The sequence below is a fragment of the Humulus lupulus genome, chromosome 8 (assembly GCF_963169125.1).
Source record: "Humulus lupulus chromosome 8, drHumLupu1.1, whole genome shotgun sequence".
Classification (NCBI taxonomy): Eukaryota; Viridiplantae; Streptophyta; class Magnoliopsida; order Rosales; family Cannabaceae; genus Humulus; species Humulus lupulus.
The window spans coordinates 162,235,759-162,241,758 of NC_084800.1; positions in this window are offsets into that span (position 1 = coordinate 162,235,759).

The following is a 6,000-nucleotide window of genomic DNA, read 5'->3' on the forward strand; positions in this document are numbered from 1 at the left end:
TGTCGTTTTGCCTCTGTCAGGCAAAAACGGCATGTCGTTCGTACGGAAACGACACGTCGTTCGACGTCTGAGGGGGTCGAATTTTTATAAAAAAAAACGACAAGTCGTTTTTGAAAACGACACGTCGTTTTGACGTGTGAGTGTCGATTTTTATAGTGACAAACGACAAGTCGTTTTTGGTAAACTACATGTCGTTTTTGGTAAACTACATGTCGTTTTTGAAACTTAAAAAAAAAAAAAAAAATTTGGGGCGCGTGGGGGCGCGTGAGGGGTCTTTTTTGGCCAAATTTTTACCATTTCACTCCTATTCTTATACCTTACTTTATATATGTTTATGCACGAGATTAATCCATGAATTCTATTCATAATTGTATTTGTATTTAATCTTTTGTGGCATAAATCTTATTATATATTGTCAACAATTATTGTTTATTTTCTTGCCTGTCGTAAGAATAAGCATATGAATTGTTTAGTAGAGAGGAACATTTAAATAATTATTTATTTAAATTTTGTGTTTTTTTTCTCCAAATTACATTAAGATCTATATAAGTAATTAATTATCCTATCGATAATAATTGCTTGGTAAGGATGCTTAATATGGTGAAGAAAATTAATTAAACATTATGAATCACAATTTATCTATCCTTTCGATAGTAAATTAATGTATTTGATTATAATGTTTAATAGATTGTTCTTACCTGTGTATGAGTTCTATTTAGTGTGTTTGTCTAAGAACTCTAGCATACATAATGATCATTTGTTATTTTGCGATCATATATTGATGAGAAAAGAGCACAAATGACATGGTTTATCATAACATGTATTTAATAGTTATTGCTCTTGTTTCTCATTCAGCTGTAAGCATTCCTAGATCTCCTGCCGTCTTGACGTTGAATGCAACCAACCACAAGCAGTGGATTGAAAATATCACGATGAACTTGACCTTCATGAAAGTGGACTTGGCCTTGAGAATTGATGCACCATCTAAGCCTGTTGATGATGCTACTAAGAAGGATAAGAAATTTTACGAGGACTTGGAACACTCCAATCGTTGTTGCTTGATGCTTATGAGATATCACATGGATGAATCCATTCGTGATAGTATTCCCAAGTTTGAAAATGCAAAGGATTTTCTTGCTGCCATTAAGGAAAAGTATAAGAAATTCTCAAAGAATGAGAAGAATGAACACTTGAACATGCTGCATCACACTGTTTACGATGGTTTAGGTGACATCAGGGCTCACATTGACAAGCTCATGGGCCACTATCATAAACTTAAGGCCATGGATATGGACCTTGGTGAGGATTACATGGTGTGGTTAGTGATGGAGAACATTCCATCTCAGTTTGATTCAATCAGATCAAGCTACAATGCTCAGAAGGAGCAATGGACTGTTGGGGAGATGTCTGCTATTCTTGCCAAGGAAGAGGAGGACATGAGAAAAGGTAGGGCAAGAAGTATCTCCATGGTGACGAACCCAAACAATCCTCACAAGAGAAAGTTCACTTCCAACAACTCTAGTGACCAAAAGCATCCTAAGAAGAAAGCCAACCATCCTAAAGGAAATGGGCAAGCTAGCTCATCTTCAACTGGTCATAAGAATGAGTTTTTCAAAGGGAAGTGCAACTTTTGTCAATGCTTTGGGCATAAGAAAGCTGATTGTCGAAAGCTCAAAGCTCACTTAGAGAAGAAAGGTAATTGTCTTGTGATGGTTTGTTTAGAGTCCAATATTATTGATGTGCCCTTAAACACTTGGTGGTTAGATACTGGAGCTACAATTCATGTTACAAATTCCTTGCAGGCAGTGACAAACCGAAGAAGACCGAGTAGGTTGGAGGAGAATGTATACATGGGAGACGATACTAAAGTCAGAGTTGAATTTTTTGGGACTGTTAGACTGCAGCTAAATACTGGGCATTTTTTTGGAGTTGCATGATGTTGCTTATTTACCCTCTATTAGGAGGAATTTGATTTTTGTATCTATTTTGGATAGACTAGGTTATAGTCTTCATTTTGGATCTGGAAAACTGACTTTGTATTGTGACTCTATGTTGGTTGGAAATGGAACTTTATGTGGAAACTTATATAAGCTTGATTTACATGATGTTGTTCCTGTTACTTCTACTTCTTCTTGTTCTTCTTCTCTTAATGCTATTGTTGGGTCAAAACGTGCAAGATCAGATTTGAAATCTTCTATGCTTTGGCATAAAGGTTTAGGCCATATTTCTAGAGATAGAATGGAGAGATTGGTGAAGGATGGTGTACTTCAAGATCTTGATTTCTCTGATTTCACTGCCTGTGTTGATTGTATAAAAGGAAAGTTGACTGCCAAGGTTAGAAAGAGCAAGTCAGACAGGTGCACATATGTATTGGACACTATTCATACTGATATTTGTGGGCCTTTTGTTCCACCTGCTATGGGTGGTTATAGATACTTTATCACCTTCATTGATGATTTTTCCCGATATGGTCATGTTGAGCTCATTCGTGAAAAATCTGAATCTTTGGATGCTTTTAAGATTTTCAAGACGAATGTTGAGTTTCAAAAGGGAACGAAGATTAAAATTGTCAACTCTGATAGAGGTGGAGAGTATTATGGACGTTATGATGAAACTGGGAGGAACCCCGGGCCTTTTGCCAAATACTTGCAGGAATGTGGTATTGATGCAAGATATACAATGCCAGGGATGCCCCAACAGAATGGAATCGCTGAAAGGAGAAATCGCACACTTCTTGACATGGTGCGCTGTATGTTGATTCATTCTAGCTTGCCAGAATTTTTATGGGGTGAGGCATTAAGAACTGCTGCTTATATCTTGAATCAAGTACCTAGTAAGTCTGTCACAAAGACACCATATGAGTTGTGGTCGGGTGAGAAACCAAGCTTGCGTCATTTTCATGTTTGGGGTTGCAAAGCAGAAGTGAGGCCCTATAATCCACAGTCTAAGAAACTTGATCCGAAGACCATTAGTGGCTATTTTGTGGGCTACACCATTGGATCAAGGGGTTCCAGATTTTATTGCCCATCTCACACCACCAGGGTTATAGAATCAGATAGGGCTGTCTATTTTGAGGATGAATTTGGTTCAAGTCAAGGGTCAAGAGAAATTGTTTTCAGGAAAGAACGTATTTTTGTCCCTGTACCTGTTGCTTCCGCTTCTATTGATGACCCTGTGATTGAACAGATTCCGACACAAACTCATGATGAACCTCAAAATCAAGAACAAGGTGAAAATCTTGATATTGGGGATGATGAAGCTATGATGAGAAGATCACAGAGAACCCGCAGGTCTGCTATTCCTAATGACTACCTTGTCAATTTACAGGAACATGAGTTTGATGTCGGAGACACTTTTGAGCCAGTTACCTATCAAGAAGCTATTAATAGTCCTCAATCTGTGTTGTGGATGGATGCAATGAAAGATGAGTTAAATTCTATGTCACAAAATGAGGTTTGGGATTTGGTTGAATTACCCAAAGGTTGCAGGCCCATTGGATGCAAATGGGTGTATAAGATCAAACGTGACTCGAATGGGCAAGTGGAAAGGTATAAGGCTAGGCTTGTGGCTAAAGGCTATAGCCAGAGAGAAGGTATTGATTTCAAAGAAACATTTTCACCTGTTTCCACCAAAGATTCGTTGCGAATCATTATGGCTATAGTTGCTCATTTTGATCTAGAACTCAATCAAATGGATGTGAGGACTGCCTTCTTGAATGGAGATTTATTTGAAGATGTTTACATGACTCAACCTATTGGTTTTGAGAAGTCTGGCAAAGAACACATGGTTTGCAAGCTCAAAAAGTCAATCTATGGGCTTAAACAAGCATCAAGGCAGTGGTATCTCAAGTTCGATATGATTGTCACTGCAAATGGCTTCAAGGAGAATGTTGTAGATCAATGTATATACATGAAGGTCAGTGGGAGCAGTTTCATTTTTATAGTATTGTATGTCGACGACATCCTGCTTGCATCTAATAATTCTGATCTGTTGTCTGAGACAAAACAACTTTTGTTTAGCCATTTTGATATGAAGGATCTTGGTGAGGCTTCCTATGTGCTTGGGATTCAGATTCTTCGAGATAGGGCTAATGGTATTCTTCGTTTGTCTCAGAAGACTTACATTGATCGGATCTTGAAAAGATTCAATATGCATGCATGTTCTCCTGGGAAGGCACCGATAGTGAAGGGTGATAAGTTCTCAAAGGCCCAATGTCCACAAAATGATAAAGAGAGAGATGAAATGAAAGTCATTCCTTATGCATCATTGGTTGGTAGCTTGATGTATGCTCAAGTATGCACACGCCCTGATATTGCATTTGTTGTCGGCGTGTTGGGTAGATACTTGAGTGATCCTGGTCTTAGCCATTGGAAAGCGCTAAGAAAGTCATGAGGTATCTTCAGGGTACAAAGGATCATATGTTGACTTATCGGCGAGCTGACACTCTTGATATAGTTGGGTTCAGTGACGCCGATTATGCAGGATGCGTGGATGATAAAAAGTCCACTTCAGGCTACATTTATATGATGGCTGGAGGAGCTGTTTCATGGAAAAGTGTCAAGCAGACACTCACAACTTCTTCTACGATGGAGGCAGAATATATGGCGTGTTATGAGGCTACTTGTCAAGCAATATTGTAGAGTCCAAGAACTTTACTTAGCTAATTGTTTAGTAGTATTATAGTATGTTTAGTGTTATCATTGTTACTTTGGATTTTTGGTTCAGACCGGGAGTTATTTGGACACTCATAGTAGTACTTATAGATTTTCTAAGTTTAACCTATAGTTTAAGAATATTAAGTATAACCTAAGGTTTGATTAATGTGTCTGATATTAAGGATTATATTATTATATTATAAGGTTTAGACATCAACCAATAGGATTTTAAGCACATGTTTTGAATGGTAATTAAGGATTAAGTATTTTTTTGGGATTAAATTAAATAAGGGTAAAAGTTTGAATGTATAGGGTCAGTCAGCAGCTTTGAGCACGTTGAGGGCTTAGTCAAGGCTGTTTAATCCATTCAAACTCAGCTAAAAATGTGTAAATTCGTGTTTAAATATTCTGCGTATGCCGATATATCGCAGCTATAGGGGGCGATATGTCGCAGCACGTAGATACGGAAAACACGAATCGATGCACGGTCGCCTCGGGAACAAAGGTCCAGGCGATATATCGCCTCCACCAGCATGAATTCAAATACTTTTGAATTCTTTTCCCTTCAGCCATTCAAACTCCTTCAACAGTCCAGCATCTTCTGAACGAGTCTTCAGCCTCTGCTGAACGATTATTCAAATGATTTTCACTTAAAAAGCCATTATTTTTATTCAAGTAAAATCAAGATATTTTCATTCCCAAACTCTATAAATAGGACCTAGTACCCAGCCATTATTCACCATTTGCTCTAAGTTCAGAGGCTGCTAGTGTTAAGTGAGTGTGAGAGTGTAAACACTTGGTTTGGGGAAAAACTATAAGCTTAAACATCATAAGCTTATCAAACACTTTGGGAAGAGAGTGCTATAGTATTTCGGTGGATGTTAGATTGATCTTGCAATCTTTGAGGTAAACCCAAAACTTTAGTTCTTTTCTGTATTTTTTATGTTATTTCCTTTCTCAAAACCTTCTACTCAGTCCCCTAACCTTATTCTTATTTTGGTTAGGGAATCCAAGCTTTTAAGCATATAAGTAGGTAAGTATGTTTTCTATGGTTTAGTCTTTCCATCTCTTTCATTTCATCTCCTTTCTTTAGACTTACTCTTTCTTATGGTTTTAGGAGTGTTCCAACAATCCCAACTCAGTCCATAATCTCGGTAACTTTGGTAAGGAAATAGGCTAGAATCAACATGTTATGTGATTATGTTATTTATATGTTTTATGTTATTAAAAGTGTTATGATATGTATATGTGCATGTTTGTAGGCTTGGGCATATGACCCATATGACTAACAAGACCCCAAATGGGTTATGGGCATATGACCTACTTAGCTAGTAGGACCCCACTA